Source organism: Melospiza georgiana, chromosome 10, assembly GCF_028018845.1.
Source record: "Melospiza georgiana isolate bMelGeo1 chromosome 10, bMelGeo1.pri, whole genome shotgun sequence".
Taxonomy (NCBI): Eukaryota; Metazoa; Chordata; class Aves; order Passeriformes; family Passerellidae; genus Melospiza; species Melospiza georgiana.
Window position 1 is genome coordinate 25,421,518 of NC_080439.1, and position 21,549 is coordinate 25,443,066.

Sequence of the window (21,549 nt, forward strand, 5' to 3'; positions counted from 1 at the left end):
GTCATTTGAAAATGAAAGAGCTATACTGCAAGTGCAGATGGTACCTTCCATCACAGCTGCTTCCAATTTGATACTTCTTGGGCAGCACACCATCCAATACTGTTGAAGTATTTTCATTTTCCTTCTCCTGCAAGACACTGCAAAGAGCATGCAGTGGGTGACAGCAGAGGCTGGGTGGTCTGTGGCATGCACATTCTCTGAAAAAAATCCCTTCACTCAGGATTCTCTCCTGGGAAGCTGGGAAGCCTCAGAGAAAAGGAAAACAATTCTGATCTCATTTGCTTCTCCTGTGTTGTGCTCACATGTGGAATGTGTTTGGAGATTGTTTACCCACAGGTGATTGTTCCATTGGATTCTGCTGGGAGTTGTTTTCACTCTTTGGCCAATCAGGGCCAAGCTGTGTCAAGGCTCTGGAAAGAGTCAGGAGTTTTCATTATTATCTTTTTAGCATTTGGTAAGTATCTTTTCTGTATTCTTTAGTATAGTACAGTGTTCTTTAATATAATATAGTATCATAGAATAATAAATTAGCCTTCTGAGAACATGGAGTCAGATTCATCATTCCTCCCTGCCATCCCTGCAAATACAATAGTGGTCCTTTCCAGAGTGCAATACCAGAGACCACTGTGGTCAGAGACAAATGAGACTGGACAGGCTGTGGTGGAATGCACAGATGTTCGAGGTTTTACAAGTCCCTGTCTTGAGCATCTCCTTTGCTCTGAGGCTTCAGTCAGAGGGGTCTGGGAAAGGGGGGAAAGCTCAAGCCTTTGAGATACTGCCCAGAAGAGTTTGTGCAGAGTAGATTTGATGATGTTCTCCTCAGAGGGAATGTAGACATTGGAAGGAAGCTCTGCTGTGCTCCTCTTCCCTTCTACCACTGGGAGGAGCTGGGAGAATGGGTTCCCCAAATGCCCCAGTGCCCTCAGGGCTGGTTCGGGATGCCTGAGAGACTCAGACCATGAGAGGCTGCAGAAGTTAATTTTAAGAGACCAGGTAAGCCACACATCCTGACATTTAGCAGGCATTTCACACATACTGTATCATGTATGGTTAGCTGATGGACTGATATGATTTGGTGAGCACCTCTCAAGCACAAACACAAGAGCTATTAGAGTGAAACAAGAGCATGGAAGCAATTTGAATATTTTCTGTCTCAGATGCTGAATTTGGGACTTTTAGCTAATCATTTAAACTGCAGAGCATCCAAAGTCCTTGAAAGCCTTTAAGATAAGGAGGAGCGGAAGAATAGGTAACCATGAAGCATTTATTTTCTTGGCTCCTCACACAGTGCTTCCTGCCAATTTTCATTGCTTGGCACACAAAAAGTCATTTGTCTCTTAAGGCTAAATCCCACCCTGGGATTCACACACAGGTCTTCCATGAGTCTGCAGGGATCAAACAGACATACAGAATTGCTATCAAAGAGGCTGAGTGCTTTGGAAGGAGAGAGAATGGGACCAAATGTTGAATGTTGCTATTCTGAGCTCAGCTATGGAAGTAATCCCAGCATTAGGACAGAAGTAGATCTGCAAATGGAGTCTGCAGTTCAGTGCTGTGTCTGCCTAAGAAAGCTTCAAAATTCAGCAGTGAGGCAATCTCATGGATGAGAATACCCTGAAGAGCTTGAAAACCCAAACCTCCTCCATAAGAAAGCAAGTCCTGCTCCATAGTTCCTGCACTGGAGATCCAAGGCTGCTGAATTCACCCATGATAATGTTTTTCATATGTCAATCTAATTTTTCCCGTGTGATATCTTATAGCAGTTCTTTGTAGTAGGGCTCACACCATATCTCATAGAGCTGATCTCTTTGACAAATCAAAGGCATTTTCTCAAGAATAATGTAGGCAGAGTTGTAAACATCATCCAGGAATTCCTTGACACCTGTGGTCCTACAGTTTGCTGTCCCTGGGAGGATTCGGAATGATGACTTTTGGTTCTGTTTGCACTAACTGATATGTTTTTTATTTGGGTTTCATTTCTAATTTTGTTTTCCATAAAGGAGTTGTATATTTCACTGCTACATGTGAAATTTGACCATATAGTAAAAGTTACCAATCAGTATAATTTTTGAAAAATGGATGTTCACAAAGTTAAAGGAGATGTAGATAGACCAAAGCAAGTCTTAGTTTCTCATATATTGAGAAATCCTTGTAAATGGTTCACATATGCATTCCTCTCTAGGGATTGCTGATAAGTAGAAATTAAGAAACAAGCTAAATTTAGCAAAATTGCAGGACATATTTCACATACCCAATCATTTGGAAGGAGAAACATCAGTTTTTGTAACTTCTGGCTCCCCTTGCTCATTCACACACTTAAAAAAATATTACCACTTCTGTATTCTGCTGTTGCTCCTACATCTCCAATAAATATCCAAAGTATGAACATAGAAATCTACCAGCAAGTGTTTATGGGTGTAGTATATGATAGAGATAATTCATGCTATTAATGTATAAAATATTGTAAGATCCAAACTATGTCTTTTGACCACCCCAGCCGGGAGCAGAGTCTTATTATTATTCATTCAGTTCCCGGACTATTTAAGATAACATCGGGTTGCTTAACATAAGAATGGAACCTTCCTGGGTGATGATCACAGGCTTCCCTGGGATGCCAGGACCACTCAAGAGCGATTTTCACCTAGGAGATTGCGTCTACCACAGTGATCACCGGCACCACCCTGCTACATGTGAATGCTGACTTCTCCAGAGTTCTCTGACAACACACAGACACCTGGATTGGACTTTTGTCTGACTCTGCACATGAATAGCCCCAGTTCTGCATGTGAGGGAACACAAGGGAACATTTGGTCATCTCTGCCTCAGGTGGAGTAAACTGTATAAGAACTCACTGCACGAAGCAGCATTTGTGAACAGGGGAGACGCTGACATTCATGAGTCAGGTCTGTGTGTTTACTTAGCGCCAATCCCAGGGTGGATGCTGACCTTGGCTGTGGTGGTTTTTGATGATTGAAATTCGGTCTCATGGACAAATTAATAAATCTTTGCTAAATTATCTTATAAGTTTTGCTCTCAATTTGATCATTTATAACAATTTGGTTACAACCCGACGTGATTTGATATTGGGGTTCAGGAGCCCTTTCCCACCTGGGGGGCGCCCTGCTGATTTCAATGGCCTGAGTGGGATTGGAGTCCCAAAAACCAATCAAATTCACAAAGAACTGCAATCAGAGCCACAGCCAAGGGGGATAAAATGGGCCCAATTCTTGGGAAACTCAGAACGAACCAAAGAAATCTCCGAGACCCAAGGTTTTTTTCACTCGGATAAATCGACGTGCACAAAGAAATCCACACAGGAAAAGGAACCGTAAGTATCGTGTGGTCGAACGAAGCATGATCGGATGCGTGTGTGAGACGTGACTCTGTCACAAGGCGAGTGCCGACCCCATGATCACATTTCCACCATCCCGCGAGGGACGTGTTCAGTCAAGGGGGAAGCAAGAGGCTTTGCTGGACATACACGAGACCCGAGGCTAGGGGAGTCTTGGGGGAAAACCGGTCACGGTTGGGATCAGGAGGGGGGAAGAGAAAATTCCGGGAACCCGTCTGCCTTCCGATCCAGGGGAAACAGGTAAAAATCAGTGTAAAAAGTCAGCAGAACAGTTTGCTGCTCGACTGAGTCAGGCTGGCGGCTTTTCACGAGCCAGAAAATCCAACATCAGAAAGAGAAACGGGACCTGAGACGGACGTCCTGGCGAAAGTAGAAAAGGTAAGAAAAATCATAGCGATCCTTGAGAAAATGGGGTTGGGAAAGAGCAGACTCCAGAGGAAAGCTCAGGAAAAAGCTCCCCAGGGTCCCAGGAAAATTCTACCAGAAATCCCAAGAGATAGTCCCCTGGGATGGATGCTAGAACACTGGGATGAAAGCCTGAGGAGGTTTGGAAAGTCCAAGGAGAAAATGGTCCATTTTTGCGTGAAAAAATGGGGAGGGAGGGAGGGAGATCAGAAAATACATGGTTTGGCCAATTTTCAGCACGTTTGAAGCATGGACTTGTGAGTCTTTGTATGACCACGTGGCGGATTGTCACCCACAGGATCCTGAGGAGATTGAGTATGCTGAAATGTGGAGGCATGCTTGTTCGGGTCTATACCCGATATGAGCTCTCCGGCGCACGGCAAAAGCAGGAAAAGAATGGGAACTGTTGGAAAATCTTCCACCCCCTTATCTTGTGGTCCCGCAACAGCCCGAACCCCTGCAGGTACAAGCAGTGCCAGAGATGCCTCCCGAGGCAGGGGCTCAGCAAGCTCGGCAACTGCACCGCCACCACCACCAGAGCAGGCGGTGGCATCCGCTTCCCCACATGGCTGCGCCGCCACCACGGGCTTCTTCAAAAATCAAGGAGAGAAAGGTAAACATCTCTAGGGACATCTCTCTCCCGGCACAATGGACAAGGCAGCAGACAAGGAGGGCAACCACAGGGGACAGTGGGAATGAGGAGGAGAAACCCAGCATCTTCCCTTTACGGGAAGCGCTGACAGCTCCGGGGGTGACTGAATACGTACACACCCCAATCAACACAAGTGATGTAAGGACGTTCAAAAAGGAAATGGGAAAATTAATGGATGATCCTTTGGGGGTGGTGGAGAGGTTGGATGAATTTTTGGGAACCACCATATACACCTATAAGGATCTCCAAGCGATCTTAAGATCGCTGTTTAATCATGAGGAGAGAGACATGATCCAGCTAGCCGCGATCAAGGATTGGGAAAAACGAAATCTGAACAGGGGGGCCGGGGAAGAAAGGTGGCCAAACCAGAAGCCATCTTGGGAAGCCCAGATGGATGAGGGAAGGCAGAAAATTATAAATTTGAGAAATATGGTCATTCAGGGTATCTGGGAGGCGGTACCAAGGGGGCAAAACATGAGCAAGGTACTCAGAGAATACCAGGGGAAAGATGAAACCCCCACGGAGTGGTTGGAAAGGCTCCAGAAGGGTCTGAGAATGTATTCAGGAACAGACCCTGATTCCCCGGTGGGAATGGTGCTGTTGAAAACGCAGTTTGTGGCAAAATCATGGGAAGATATATGGAAAAAACTAGAGAAAATAGACAGATGGCAAGAGCAGGGGTTGCAGGAACTGCTGCGGGAAGCCCAGAAAGTCTATGTGAGACGGGATGAGGAGAAACAAAAGATCCAAGCCAAGGTTTTGGTGGCTGCAGTAAGGGAAGCACAGAAGCAGGAGCAAGGTAAGGACGCGGTGAAAAAGGCGCCGGCAAAGAAACAGGGTTAATCACAGGGGAAGGGCCCGAGCAAGCAAAGGCGGGATTTTGAGTACTTTTACTGCAAACAGAAGGGGCACATCCAATGGAATTGTCCAAACAATGCCAAGGACCAGGCAATGTTTCAGGAGGATTAGGGGTGTCAGGGGCTTTTCAGTTTGGGGTCCGGAACACCGAGGGAGCTCTTAATAAAATTAAAGGTGGGACACCACAAGGAAGAAATGTGCTTTATGGCAGACTCGGGGGCGGAACGAACAATGGTGCAACAAATACCAAAGGGGTGCTCTGTAAACAGTGACTCCATGATGATAACTGGGGCAAAGGGGGAACCTTTCGAGATTCCAATCATAACAAATGTAGAAATAGAAACAGGAAATAAAAAGCACAGAGGAAATATATTATTGGCCAGGGAAGCGGACTTCCATTTGCTGGGGCGGGACATGATGGTTGCTCTGGAAATTGGGTTGGCAGTGGAAAAATCCCGGCTCAAGGTGAGAATTTACAGCCTCACTGTCCAAGACGAGGAAAAGATAGACCCAAGAGTGTGGTATGTTTGGGGGGAAGGCCGGGAGGCTGGACATAGAACCAATTTGGGTTGAGATTGAGAGACCAGAAGACCTGATCTGGGTCAAACAATATCTCCTCTCCATGGAAGGGAGGAGGGGTTTGAAGCCAGTGATCGATGAATTAATAAAGAAAGGTACACTGGAGCCGTGCATGTCCAGACACAACACCCCAGTTCTGGCGGTGAGAAAAACAGATGGCAGCTTCAGGCTGGTGCAGGACTTACGGGCTGTGAATCAGAGAACTAAGACATTGTTCCCCACAGTTTCAAATCCTTACACTTTGCTGAACAATATCTCTCTTGAGGACAGTTTGTACAGTGTGATTGACTTGAAGGACGCTTTCTGGACCTGTCCTCTAGCTGAGGACATCTACAATTATTTCGCGTTTCAGTGGGAAGACCCGGAGACGAACAGAAAGCAGTAACTTAGGTGGACTTCATTTCCTCAGGGATTCGTGGACTCCAAATTTATTTGGACAAGCACTTGAACAGGTTTTAAGTCATTTTGTACCAACTGAAGTGACAAAACTGCTACAGTACGTAGATGATTTGTTGGTTGCAGGTCAAAGGGAGGAGACTGTAAAGACAAGCACAATTGAGCTTTTGAACTTTTTGGGGGAAAGAGGGTTGAAAGTTTCAAAGTCAAAGTTGCAATTCACAGAGCCCGAGGTCAGGTACTAAGGACATTGGTTAGCCAAGGGCGAAAAGAAACTGGACCCAGAAAGGGTGGCAGGGATTATTGCCTTGCCACCCCTGCTGACAAAAAGGGAGGTCAGACAGCTTTTGGGGTTGTTGGGATATTGCCAGCAGTGGATTGAAGGGTACAGCAAAAAGGTGAAGTTTCTATACAAGAAACTCACCACGGACTGGATCAAATGGACAAAGACAGATGAAGAAGAATTTAAGGGAGTCAAGGAGGCACTCACAGTGGCACCAGTGCTGAGTCTCCCTGACGTGAGAAAACCCTTTCAGTTGTTTGTGGACGCAAGCAATCACACAGCACACGGGGTGTTGATGCAGGACTGGGCAGGGGTCAGAAAACCTGTGGGTTCCTTGTCCTGGCTTTTGGACCCGGTCAGCAGAGGCTGGCCCACCTGCTTGCAGGCGATTGTTGCTGTAGCATTGCTGGTGGAGGAGGCCAAGAAGGTAACCTTTGGTGCACCTCTGGTGGTATTCGTACTGCACAACATGCAGGGCACACTGCAGCAGGAAGCAGACAAATGGCTCACGGATGCAAAGCTGCTAAAGTATGAAGCCATTTTGATTCACTCACAGAACTTGGAATTGAGAACTATGACTGCGCAGAACCCTGTGCAAGTTTTGTTTGGGGAAGCTTCAGAGGAAGTGATTCACAACTGCATGGAGGTGGTTGAGTTGCAAACAAAAATCAGGGAGGATTTAGAAGAGGAAGAATTGGATGAGGGAGAAAAGTGGTTTGTGGACCAGTCAAGCAGAGTGGTTGAGGGAAAAAGGAAATCAGGGTATGCAGTCGTGGATGGCAGAATGGGAAAGGTGATTGAAGCAGGTCCCCTGAACGCGAGCTGGTCAGCACAGGCATGCGAACTGTATGCAGTTCTGAGAGCACTGAAGGGGCTGAAAGGGAAAAGAAATTATTTTTACAGATTCAAGGTATGACTTTGGGGTGGTTCACACGTTTGGGAAAATTTGGGAGGAGAGGGGACTGATCAACACAAGGGGAAAGGGACTGATGCATGGGGAATCAATCCGGCAAATCTTAGAAACTCTAAGGGGGCCAGAGGAAATTGTGGTAGTCCATGTGAAAAGACACCAGGCAGGAATTCAGTTCCGGACCAGGGGGAACAACTTGGCAGACCAGGAAGCCAAAACCATGGCGTTGATGACGGTGAGTACCCCAGAAATATAAGGGGCTGAGGTCCCTGACGATCCTCCTCAGCCCTCCCAAAAGGAGATCAAATATTATGAGAAGATCAGAGGAAAATTGAAAGAAGGTAAGTGGAGATTATCTGATGGGAGAGAATTATTTTCCAGAGGTTTTATCAGAAGGATTTTGCAGAAATTGCACCAGTGAACACACTGGGGGACACAAGCCCTGGCAGAACAATTTTTGAAATTTTTTGGGTGCAAGGGAATTTATGAATTGGCAAAACAAGAGGTACAAGGGTGCCTGATTTGTCAAAGGGTAAACAAATCAAGAGCAAAACAGGCTGCCCCATTGCGTACCAACCATTTGAAAGAATCCAAGTTGATTTCACAGAGTTGCCAAAAGTGGGGAGGTTCAAATTTGTACTTGTAATTGTGGACAAATTGAGTCATTGGGTGGAGGCCTTTCCCAGCTCATGGGCAGCAGCCCAGACAGTGGCCAGAAAATTACTGGAAGAAATTGTACCCTGTCATGGGGTAGTGAATTGCATTGATTCAGATCAAGGAACACATTTCACATCGAAGGTTATTAAGCAGATGGCTGATGCACTGGGCATCCAATGGGAATACCACACTCCATGGCATCCCCAGAGTTCAGGACAAGTGGAGAGAATGAATCAAACTTTGAAGGCATGTGGAGAGTCTGGTTCATGCATGGCTGAAAGAAAGAGGCCATGAAGGCATACAGTTGAGGGAAAAGTAAAAGGTAGTTGCAAAGCAATTCCCAGGCTTGATTCTATAAATAATTAGGCTCTCTCAAGCACCACTTTATAAACAATAAGATTCTCAGACAGTCTTCCCATAACAGGCAAAACACTCTGTCCTTGGGCTCTCTGGGAAAAGATAGCTCCCTGGGAACAGATATGGAGGTTTTGGGAACTTTTCATATCACAGTGAGAACGCTGGTCCTGTTTTCAATAAACAAATCATAGGCATTGTAAAACAAAAGGAGGGGTTAGAGTTTTCTCTGTAACCTATCATGAGCATGGATTTTGCAATATGCATGAAGTTAATTAACACTGTTATATAAAGTGGCTGATTGATCAAAAAATCGAAGTCAATGCTGATCAACGACAAGGTGGGTTGGCTTCCCTTCACTTTCAACAAAGGCACAGTTATCTAAATTAATTTTAGAAACATGGATGTCCTGGTTGAAATGCCTGCCTTTGGCACTGCTTAATATCCAAACCATGCCTCACTCAGAGACAGGGCTCTCGCCGTTTGAAATGCTATAAGGGATGCCATATAAACATGGAATGTTGGTGGGACACCCCATGTTTGAGGATGTTCAGATTCAACCATATCTGGTTGCAATCAACAGGAATTTGCCGGAACTCAGAAAACAGGGGATAGTGGCCCAGAGTGCTCCTCTAGGATTCTCTATCCACAAAATCCAACCGGGAGACAGAGCACTTGTGAAAGTGTGGAAGGAGATGCTGCTCTCTCCTCACGGGGAAGGTCCCTTTCTTGTGCTCCTGACAGCAGACACGGCCATTCGGACGGCGGAGAAAGGCTGGACATGCGTCTAGGGTGAAGAAAGTCGAACACCAGGAGGAAGTGCCCGAGTGGAGGGTCACTTCTTCCACAGGCGACTTGAAGATCAGACTCCTACATCCTTGTAAACGACCAACAGCCAGTGGGTAAGTTGTATACTGTCAGATTGTGTATGCTATCCGTTTCTACACTTTAAGTGTGAATATTGTCAAGGATTTTTTGTTATTCATTGTAGAAGGGGACAGAGGCCAAAGGGGCTATGTACCCAGTGTTGGGAGGAAGAGCTTGAGCTGACTGACCATATCCTGACCTTAGCCACCGATTTGGGAATCATTGAATTGGACTCACAGGAGTGGTTTCGCATTTTTCAAAACGGCGTGCGTGGGAAGCTTCGATCTCAAGCAGCAATTTTGGATGTGGAGTTCTGGAAATCCATCAGGGTACTGTGCAGTTCCAGTGCGATCAGAGTGTCACGGTGGGGCGCCTTTAAGAGGAGGTGTGTGGCTAGGTCCGAGGGTGTGTTCCCCGAGGAATACCCCTGCTGCCATGAAGATGGTCTGTCTTCCTCGCCGCTGGTGGCACCCCAGGGGACGGAGGCAAAGGCAGAGGAGCACGCCTGGTGGGAATCCTGATTGGCCTGAGCCTAGCTATGAGCAGGACGCAGAGTCTGCACACTGAGGTCCCAAAGAAAGGCAGCAATGAAAGGTCTGCAAATGAGTGTGGAAATTGCACTCAGGTGGTGTCAGTCGCAGAGGATGGGAGACTCTCAGCATACCGAGCCCCAAGGGAATGTCTCGGGGAACCTGGCAGGTACTGTTGGAAGAATGGCACTTGGGTCAAATTGTGTGAATTGGAAACAGGGATTTGTTGCATCAATCCCGATGCAGGGCTAAGGAACGGGCAGTCAGATGAACACAAACAAATTTAGGGTTTTAGATTACATATTCACTTTGGATCTAGGTTACAAGAGGACAAGTGATCTTTTCTTTCTATTCAGTGCTTGGTGGAAGTAGGAATGAAATGTCTCTGTTTAATTGGAGAACAGTTTATTTATGGAGTGCATTGCAGTACTGCCATTATGCTTAAGCGGAAATTCATTATGTGACCATGTTTTCTTTCAGTCAAAATAGCTTCCATTTTTCTCTGTGATCAGTGGAAAATTTAAATCTTCAAAGTGGTTGTCTAATCGACCTAAACTGCAAAAATGTTAATATTTCCTGTCTCTTCCTTTTCCCACTGTGTCTCTTTTCTCCTCATTTTCTGTGAGCTTCCATCCTAAGTTATTTGCTACAGCCAGGAATGCTGCTTTTTCTTGGTCGTGTTCTTTCATTTTCTTCAGGGCTGCGTGCCCTGGGAGAATTACAGCAGCATTAATCCAAAAAATGCTTGCCAATAGTGGCTTGGAGTCATGTAACTTCAACAAATCTTGGCCTTTCTTGTCCACATACTGCTTAGTATAATTTGAGTTTAATGCTCTCTCACTTTTCTGCAATGCAAGAAAAGCAGTGGTTTAGGAAATTGTGGAGTGACCAAACTTTATTCTGCAAGGGACTCTCAGTAATGATCAAGACTGTGGTTAGGAGATGTTTGTTTTAGGAAATAAAAATTAAAAGAAAACAGAGCAGCATCATACACAGACAGATGATCTACTAAGCTTGAGCTGGTGGCTTTAGGGACACATTACATGGAGGCAGAATAAATAAATGTTAGTCAAAAGTGGTAAAGGGAATAAGGACCCTTGTCTGTGCCACAAGAAAATTCTGTCTTAAGAACTGTTCAAGTTTCCTAAGTGGCAGTTTGGTATTGATATCCCTCACAAAGCTTAGGAACATGAAAGTAAAGAAACAACCAAGGATATCACAAATCTGAGCTTCATATGCAACAAATGTTTCTTCGGTCAAATAGGAAGAAACATCTTTCATGACAGCATAAATATTAATGGTACACAACAAAAATAGTAATTTTAAAGTATTTTAAATCTTCAATCACTTCCATTGTCAAGTGTGAAGCTTGAGAGCCCTCTCCCTTCACAGCAGAGGGGAATGTGTGACATGTGGAGGCACAGCCTGCCTTGTCCATCTTCTTGAGGGTGCCAGTTTGAAGTGGGAGCTGTGCAGAAACTGCCAGCTTTCCATAGCATCTGAAAGCTGCTCTGAGCTTGTGGAGAAAATACAGGTTAAAAAGCTGATTCATGACCAGCAGAGAGTTGATGTAACAGATATTGAGACTTTAAATCCATAAGATAAAGAGGGTGTTTTTTCGCCATAATCAAGGGACAAAGCAGTGGACTCTAAAACCTTTAGATTCTTGTGTCTAGTGAAGACCTTTCCTGGCATGCTAAATTATTAATTTTTTTTAATTCTTCTGAACAAGAAAGAGAGAATTACTCATCTTATGGCCCTTTGAGGTTGTCCTTTGGTCCTTGACATTATGAAAACCATCAGACTCACCTGTAATGAAATAACATGGAAATTATAGCAAAGGAAGGGAAAGGATGGTGAGCTGCTTGCTTTAGCTCCTTCATGCACCCACCTAAGGATTTCAGCTGCTTCCCCTCATCCAAGCTGCAGCTCTGTGACTTAGGGGTTCTTCAAACAAAGGAAATATCAGTGCCAAACATCCAGGTAATGTCACAGAGCATTTGTGGCCCATGCTCCTGTTCCAAATGGGTTTGTGCAGATTTGTGTCTGTTTTGAGCCATACCTCAGAATAAACCACCTGTGCTACATAAGCACCTCAAGCAGGGTTTTAACATTGTTAACCCATGGTTAAGCAGGGTGTTAACATTTTAACATTTTTGCCTCTGTTGCTGTCCTGTTAACTTTCAGGAATGAGCAATCTCAGGTTTCTGTGGTTGAGATGACTTTTAACATATTAGAATTTTCTTTTTTCCCCAGCCCAGTGACTGAAGAAGTTGAGATTTCTTGGTTCTGCTTTTCAAGGTTGTTTATTTTTTCTTATTTATTACATTCTTTTTTTTGATTTGCGGAGATCTGTCTGGCAGGTCGGGTTGTGACACAGTGACTGCCCTTGGGGTGGTGTTAACTTTTTATACTAAGAACTACGTGTGCTTTACTTACAATAATTTTCCAGTACCTATCACCTATGTTACAGTCTGTCTCTGCTCTAAACTAATCAAAAAGTGCCACCATCTTAGCAGAAGATGGAGGACAAGAAGAAGGAAGAAGAAGGACAGGACATGCTTAGATTCTTCTGTTTCTTAACTCTTATTCTAAAATCCCAAAATTCTACTTTTTCACTTTGTGCCAAACTAACCATCATTTTACTCAAACTTTTATGGTTTGTAAACCACACAAAGTTGGTTATTTTTTTTATGGACTAAAATTGAAGGCACAGGTGCTTTTGACTCCTTGTCAAGGTCTGTGAGCTCTTTGCCAGGGTCTCGAATTACTTAGGGTAGCTAGAGGAATGTCCTGGGTCCCAACAGAGCAATATTTCCAAAAGCATGAAGTTCCCATGCTTTTTTTTGGAAAAATCCTCATGTATATATAGGAAAGAAACAGGCTGCCAACTTCTGTGAGAAATCTGGGTGGGCTGAATTTTACTCTTCCAATATATGAAGATCCTTAAATAGGGTATTAAATATTCTGATAGCTACAGTTATATATGGATATTCACACACATATTCTTATCTATTCTGATATATTTAGTAGCTAGAGAAAATGAATCACCCCTGGGATAGTCTGAGTGTTGTATAACTGCAGATCCAGGATGTGGGGGAGGCAGTGAGCATTGGGAGTGTGGTAAAAACATGGGAGTTTTGCAGAGCAGGGGGTGAACTTGGGAACACAGTGTACAAATCTGTACAGACCCAGACTTTGGTAGTTTTGCTACTCACAGTACAAAAATGCTGTTGTTACTCCAGGGAAATTTTCATGTGGCATAGGAGTACATGCAAACTGTGAGTGAAATAGCACTAACAATTAGTTCCTGGTGACAAATTTAAAAGCAAAACTTTTCTTTTAGCCTTCATCATTATTGGACTCTTTTTCAGGTCAGGTATTTACTCTGAATCCATGGCAACTTTTCCTTTAGACTGTTCCATTAGTATTTAAGTGAGCAGCTAAAGGAACCAAGAAGAGACATTATTATCAGTGCAGCTTCACCAGGACTGGACAAAGGTCAGAGGTAAGAAGGGAATATTTCCTTATGAAGCCATACGTGGGTTTTTCTTACTCCTTTGTAAAGCCATTAAACATGGCAGAGGTTCTCAGCCTTGAGGAATAGCATGAATAAAGCCTTTTATTTTCACAGTTCAGGGTTGAATCAGCAATGATAATTTATGTTCTTGTTGCCTGACTTTAGCCAGCCAATGGCAAAGTAAGAGTCATATTGACATCAAGCTGGCTGGCCAGGAAGAAAGAAGAGGAAAAAACCCTGTTCCTATAGATTTACTCCTAATGCTTTCTAATCAGTTTACATTCCATTTGTAATCAGTGAAGCCAAATCAATATTCAGCTAGGCAGGTGTGCTATGGGGGCAATCTTCCCTGGTGCCAAATATGAAAATAATGCCAGCTTGCAGTGTTGTGACCTTTCTAATCTCACTGCATGAACAATGCTGAATCTTCAATTTCACAATTGCCAGGTTATCACAGCACCCCTGGCTGCGGGGATGGTTTGCTATAAACTGACAGGACCTTACCTACCTCAGTAATTCTGATAACATTTCTGCTTCATAATGCTTGCAACGTTTTTTTTTTAAGTAAACAATTCCTATTTTAGTAATAGGAAAACCGAGATGTGAGAGAGAGAGGTTAAATTAGTTGCTCATGGAAAAAATGTAACCAAGTTGCAAAATTCCAGTGCCTTTGCTGTACTCGGAATTACAGTGTGCTCTTCTTTTTTTTTACTACATTTATTTATTGATTCAGGGACAGTGTGACAATTTCCCAGACAGTTTACTTTTTCATAAATGTGCTCAACTAAAGACAAGCTCTTAGAAACCTTTGTTATCATTTTGGTTTTAATCATATTTATGATTATCTTTATTAATATGTATTAAACCAAAATAATAATTGTCACAGTATTGATATATATGTGTATATATATGATAAACAATTTGTAATTCTTTAAGATTCATGATGTATTAAAATATCTTAATTATCCAAAATTTTCCTGGTATAAGTATGTCTAAAGTCTCAGAAGTTATGAGCTCCAGGTGAAAAATGTGTATTCTTCAACTGCATTTTTGATTTAACAAATTTCTGTGTTATATCTTTGGGCCTGGAATCTGTATTATTTCTGGCATTTTTGATCAGTTGTGTAATATTTATAGTTGGTAAACTTGCAAACCAACACCAAGGGGAAGTAAAACTCACCTGGTGCATATTTACAGCTATTTACATGCATATTTATGGTGCCATTAAGTCCAGAAACAAATGGAAGATATTTGGGACAGGAGGCTGACAGCTGTAAACAACTGCATGAACCTACTCAACCATTGCATGATTTAATTTCATTTTTCTGCTTAGGCCCTTGGGGCTAGAAATGTTCCCTTTTAAAGTAAAAAAATAAACAAGTATAATGATGTAAATCAATATTGGATCTTCCACAGCAAAAAAGGGGGCAAATTGAAATTAGAAAAGCACATCTATTCTGGTACTTTTAAGAATGGATAGGGGAGGGGAAGGGGAAGGGGAAGGGGAAGGGGAAGGGGAAGGGGAAGGGGAAGGGGAAGGGGAAGGGGAAGGGGAAGGGGAAGGGGAAGGGGAAGGGGAAGGGGAAGGGGAAGGGGAAGGGGAAGGGGAAGGGGAAGGGGAAGGGGAAGGGGAGGAGAGGAGAGGAGAGGAGAGGAGAGGAGAGGAGAGGAGAGGAGAGGAGAGGAGAGGAGAGGAGAGGAGAGGAGAGGAGAGGAGAGGAGAGGAGAGGAGAGGAGAGGAGAGGAGAGGAGAGGAGAGGAGAGGAGAGGAGAGGAGAGGAGAGGAGAGGAGAGGAGAGGAGAGGAGAGGAGAGGAGAGGAGAGGAGAGAAGAGAAGAGAAGAGAAGAGAAGAGAAGAGAAGAGAAGAGAAGAGAAGAGAGAAGAGAAGAGAAGAGAAGAGAAGAGAAGAGAAGAGAAGAGAAGAGAAGAGAAGAGAAGAGAAGAGAAGAGAAGAGAAGAGAAGAGAAGAGAAGAGAAGAGAAGAGAAGTTTCCTTTATTGATGAAAAGATGCAAAGCACTTTTCCAGCAGGGCCCTGGCTGTTTAAAGCTAGGAATGCTGAGGAGCAGGAAGGAAGTAGCTGTGTGTAAATAAATGCAAGCAGCAAGTGACAAGTAGGTGCACAGATTTATATAAGTGAATGTGGTGGTATTTTGGAGCCCTCTCAAATCTTGAGTGCCCTTTTGCTTTGCTGGCCACATGTTCCTGAAGAGGCTGACAGAAAACCCTGGGTGCTCACAGGGCTGCAGCCTCAGGAAATGGATATTGAAGCTACTTCAGAGCACCCCCTTGGCAGCAGGGTCCTACTTCAGTGAGGGTGAGAAAAAGAGTGGTGCCCAGGATGCTCAGCAGGGTTTGTGGAAGTGATAGTGGAACCCTGGAAAAAGTTAAAGATAGAATATAAAATGTTAGGCTTTGTGCTTTCCCAGATCAACTGCACCTGTGTAAGCAGTATTATAAATTATATAATTGTTAGATGTGATGATTGTTTAGTAATTAAATGTAATTATTATATAACCATAAGAATAGTGAGAAACTATGTTGGAAATTCAGAGAGGGGCTAAATTTATGTATACAATAGAACAATATAAGATTAATAATTAACATGAAAGTTATGTAACGACAGAGTATAAAACATGATCATTTTGGATGTATGGTCGGAGTCAGATTTGGGTTGAATATACCCTGATTCCCAGAGCTCTTAATAAAAAGCACCGCATACAATCCCCTGAGATTATGTGTTTTTGAACGCTAACAGAAGAGCCTCGTGGCACAACCTCTAGCAAATGAAGAAAGTTCAAGGGCCCCAAAATCCAGTGAGATGAGTCCCAAAAGAAGCTTGTTAAGAGCTCAGCCGTCTCAACAACACATCATATTTTGAAACAATTAAGTTGACACTTCTAGTATCAGCATTACATCTTTATCTGAGGTCTGTGACAGGAGGACTCAAAGCTTTAATGAAACACAAAACATTAAAAGTAAGCAACATATAAAAACTTGCTTCAGTGACTCACACCAGTGTCCAAAATCACATGAGCCTCTGAGAAAATGTTGAGAAAATTCAGATATCAACTGATTTGTGAGATCAGCTTAATTATCAACAGGATGCACTGTTAAAAATTAGTTGCAATACAAAGTCAAGATAACAAATGAAAACTCTGTGATTTTAAGAGATAGAATTGAAAAGAATTTAGAACAAGACCAAAGGATGATGAGGTGTTAAGGAGTGAAACATTATTTCTTATAAAGAAAAAATAATAAAAACTAAAAATAAATTTGCTGGAACAATATGATTGCCAAGGAGCTTAATTTTCTTTTTTTGGGGGGAGGAAGGAGGGGTGGCTGTAGTCACACTGATCTGTTAACTTGGGATAGTTGTATTTCCCTTTCTTAGGGAAAAAAAGATGGGCAGTGATCTTAAGAACTGAAAGGGGACACAAGCTTTCTGCATCTTGAATTAGACACAGGAAAAATAATTTTGTCTTTAAGAACACCAGCTCAAAGAGCATTTGCTTCTAATTGTTTAGCTTAGAATACTGTAAAGATCAGGGGAATTTACAGAACACTGATCTGCCTTGTTATTGCCTAAATTTCATGTGTGCTCAGTTTAGGCTCTGGTACAGATATAACTCCATTTTGACCAGATTTAATCATCTTCAAAAGATGCCTGAGACCCCACCACTGCCTCCATCTTCAGTGAACTACATTGTTGTCAACTCAAAAGATGGGATGAACTCAAATTTGAACACACTGGATTATCTTACATATTTTAACTACAATAAAAGATTTGTGTCTTTAGAGGTAGTTGTTTGCAAGGAAGCAATAAATACTAATTAACCTTTCCCTTTTTCTCTCCCATTATAGTCTCTGTAAGAAGACAAAAGTAAATTTGACTAGAGTATTGTCAAGATTGGATATTCAAGTGCCTAAAGCTAAGCCACATTTGTGTGTCTGCATCTTCCATCCACACAGTGCAGGGAGCACAGGATTGTGCTTTGTGCAGAACAAGGATGGCACAAATTCTGGGAGTTGTTTGGACTAAATATTGTAGGTAAAGTTCATGGCTCATGGCCTGAATTTCATAAAATTTACCAAGGTAGTGAGCTTCAGAGCACAAGGTCCAGCGATTATCAAACCTACCACAGTGCCAAAAAGTCACACAGGAGGTGGCAGTACTCTGAGATATGGCTTTAGCTCAAATGTTTTCCTGACTTACTTCTACAAACTTCCCTGTCACTGTGATTATCATTCTTTATCCGAAGTCACAAGGCACTGATGAATAGATCTCTGTGCTCAGGAACCCAGATTTTTGATCTGGGAGATCAAAAGATCTTAGAGAGAGTGGTTGCACACTCTCCTATCAACATCTTCCATATGTCCCTGTACCCACATGACTCAAGCTGTAGATTTTTTAAAAGCAGGCAATGCAGTTTACTGCTGAGAATTGTTTGCAATGAGAACCTACAGCAAGATCTCTTCTATGGTTTAATGTACAGCTATCTCCCTCAGCAGGACTGGACAAAGGGAAATGTGCTGCAGAGCATCAAAACCCTCACCCTGGTCTGCGGAGAGATAAAGTGGCACAGAACAGGCACAAGTTTTTCTTCTCACAGAGGTTAATGTCCAGAACAAAGACCCTGTTACTTCTTCTCTCCAGATTATCTCAAGAGGGAGGACAGTGCTCATTTTTCTTTCCACCTCTTTTCTCCTGCATGCCACAAAAGTTGTCTCAATTCTTTTTCCTAGAGACAAATCACTGCACTTTTTGGCCTTGTTTTGAGGCTATAATTCCTAGGGTTAGCCTATATAAGGGAGGTCTGATAATTTCTACTCTCTGCTCGCCCACATTATCTTTTCTACTGAGGTGCCTGCGCCACTCCAGTGCAGGAATGCCCAATTACCTGAAGAGCCCCCAAATCATTGTAAATTATAGCTGACACGATAGGGAAAGATAAAATCAATGCCAGTTTACCAATCTGTAAGTTCTTACAGGTCAGCCCCTATCCATTAAAATCTCTGGGAGCAGTGAGCCAGCTGTGCATGGAAACCAAAACTGCAACTCCTCCCACTCAGCTGTGTGTGTTTCCTGCACAGACCCTTTCCCAAAATGACAGTGATTTGTACAAAGAAATATTGAGGAACATAAGCAGGGAGATAATGAAAGAGTATTTTGCCTTTTCCATTTTGACCTTGCCCTGAGAGCATTGTGCAGTTCAGCAGTGTAAAACAGCACCACAGAACAGCACATCTGTGGCATTCACATTCTCTGGAAAACCCCTTCACCCAGGATTTTTCTCCTGGGAAGCTGGGAAGCCTCAGAGAAAAGGAAAACAATTCTGATCTCATTTGCTTCTCCTGTGTTGTGCTCATGTGGAATGTGTTTGGAGATTGTTCACCCACAGGTGATTGTTCCATTGGATTCTGCTGGGAGTTGTTTTCACTCTTTGGCCAGTCAGGGCCAAGCTGTGTCGGGGCTCTGGAGAGAGTCAGGAGTTTTCATTATTATCTTTTTAGCATTCAGTAAGTGTCCTTTCTGTATTCTTTAGTATAGTTCAGTATAATATTCTTTAATATAATATAGTAGCATAAAGTAATAAATTAGCCTTCTGAGAACACGGAGTCAGATTCATCATTCCTCCCTGCCATGGGGGTCCCTGCAAATACAACACACATCCTGCTGCAGTGGCTGCTGCCAGGGAGCACTCCGGGCAGTGTGCACACAAGCCCACTCTGACTGCTGCTCAGAGCTGCCCTTCCACAGCTCTTTCCAGTGCAGTTGCCACAAAAGCTGCTCTGAGCTCAAGCCAGAGGCACTCCATTTGTCAGGCTCCCACAGTTCCTGCATGAATGCCACTGAAGGTGGCATTTTTGTGGGAAAACTCATATTCTTAGCAAAGAAACCACACCCATTTTGCTAATTTCCACTTACTGGTGTACTTTTAGCTACCTTTTCTAGAGCTGAGCATCTTTTTCAGAGGTTGTATTGGCAAAGCCAACAGGCATTGGCAGTCCAGGGCTTACAGGTGTTGTGTTAGACAATAACCAGCAAAAGCTGTGGGAACAAAAACTTTCCATCTCTGCAGATCCAAATGAACACAGTCTGCTGATACATATTCATTTGCTGTATTGTTTCTACAATTTTGCAGGTGTAATTGTTGACTCTCTTGAGGCTATTTAAAGGAATTCTTGCCAGTCCAGTGGCAACAAATGCTAGATAGAGGCTTGATCCTACCAGCAGGCAGCTGTTTGCTCCTTGAAGCTATGGAGAGGAAAGTCTAACCACATTTTACTTGAGTTTCTGCAAAATCAGCACCAAATCTCTCCAGGATTGTCTCAAGTTGTAAGATGTGGTTTGGGTGTTTGTGTTCCATCCCCATCTGTCAGAGCTGGGGCAGTTCTCTGCTGTCCCTGGGGCAGTTTTTCCTTTCTCTCTCCCACACCAACCCTCCCTCCAGGAGATCTCTGCTGTCCATGGCCACTGAGTGTCCCTGCAGGGCTGATCCAATCCCAGCATCCCATGGGGAGATGCTCCGCCCAGGGGAGGAGCCAAGCATTCCTGCCTGGATCCAATCTGAGCCTGGCACAGCACAGCAGCCTTTGCCCCCTGCACTGCCAGAGGAGCAGCTTTCTGCTGCCCTGCATGGCCAGAGGGAGCCCAGGCCCATCTGCAGCAGCCCTGGAGCTGCAGAGGAAAACTCCCCCCTTGTGCAGGATCCCTGCTGCAGCAGAGCCACAGCTGGCACTGCAGGAGGGCTGAGCCCCCCTGGGATGGGGCTGGGACACCGCCCTGGCACACAGGGGGCAGGGACTGCTCTCACTCTGGCAGGGTTGGTTTGCATTACTGCATTGTTTATTTTCTTCCCTAATAAAGGAATGTTATTCCTGCGCCCATACCTTTGCCTGAGAGCCCCTTAATTTCAAAATTATAATAATTCAGAGGTAAGGAGTTTACATTTTCCATTTCACGGGAGGCTCCTGCCTTCCTTAGCAGACATCTGTCTTTTCAAATTGAGACAAGGATTTATCTCCAGGAATGGTGGGGAATTTTTTCTAGTATTTTTGGCCAGATTGTCAGAAAAACAATAATGAAGTGCCCATAACTTTTCTTGGTTTCTGCTTTACTTGGGATATTCAGATTCTTTTCATAAGTGGGAGTAAGGGATGCTGTAGTGACCAGCAGGATTTGTGCATTCCTGTAAGGGATGCCCTGGATTTGTACTCCCTTGTTACTGCTTTTGTTTCAATATAACATACATTTTTCCAATTTCCATTTCTGTATCACCCACAAATCTTAAACACCTTCCTTCCTACACCTTTTTTTCTGAAGAAAATGCCCCCTCTTAACCTAGCAACAGGAGCAGAGGAAACTCCGAATTAAAATTCTCCAATTACTCAACTTGGCTTTTGCTTTTCAACAGTAATTTTCCTGCTTAATAATGTAAGTATTTGCATACAGGACACAAGGGTCCTGAAATGATGCAATAGTTTAGCATTGATACAAAGCCCCAAATTCTGGTCTGCATTTCTTACAACAGAAGCTGTGTGTCACTCACACAGTGAGGTTCTCCCCCAAAAGAAAGCACTTCCACAATCCCTTCCACAAGCTTACAGCATGTCTCCATTAGGTAGTAAATGACCACAGTAAGAATTTCAGAACAGTGCTTTGTGTGGACACTGCTCTAGAAAATCAGCTCTATGTGTGTGTTATACTAAAAGAACCTACATTACATTTGGAGCAAACTTATTATTCCAAAATAAATAATTTTCATTATAGAACAGTGTCCACCCTGGGAACTATTATAATACATTTCACTATATTGTGAGGCATAAACTAGAAAGAATAATAGCTTTATTTTAAACGATATCCAGCCTGTGTGAACTCATCTTTTTTCAGGCTATTTCCCTTGTAAAAATAGTATTAAACAGTCTGTTTCTGTACAGAGGTTCTTATCTTAGTGTTCTCAAAAGCTGTTTTTCAAAAGGTTACCAACATGACAGATATGTGGATTTGTTTAATACTCTGGCTGGAGAGAGAAATTTTTCCTTTTCCATTTCCTAGACAGTTGAGCTTTCCCTGGATTTTGTTCTGTGAAACAAACACTTGTGTCTGAGCCAGGGAACATGACCTCTCACCTCTGGCTTCAGTAAGCAGCCTTGTCACGAGACTTCTCATCAAACCTGGGAAA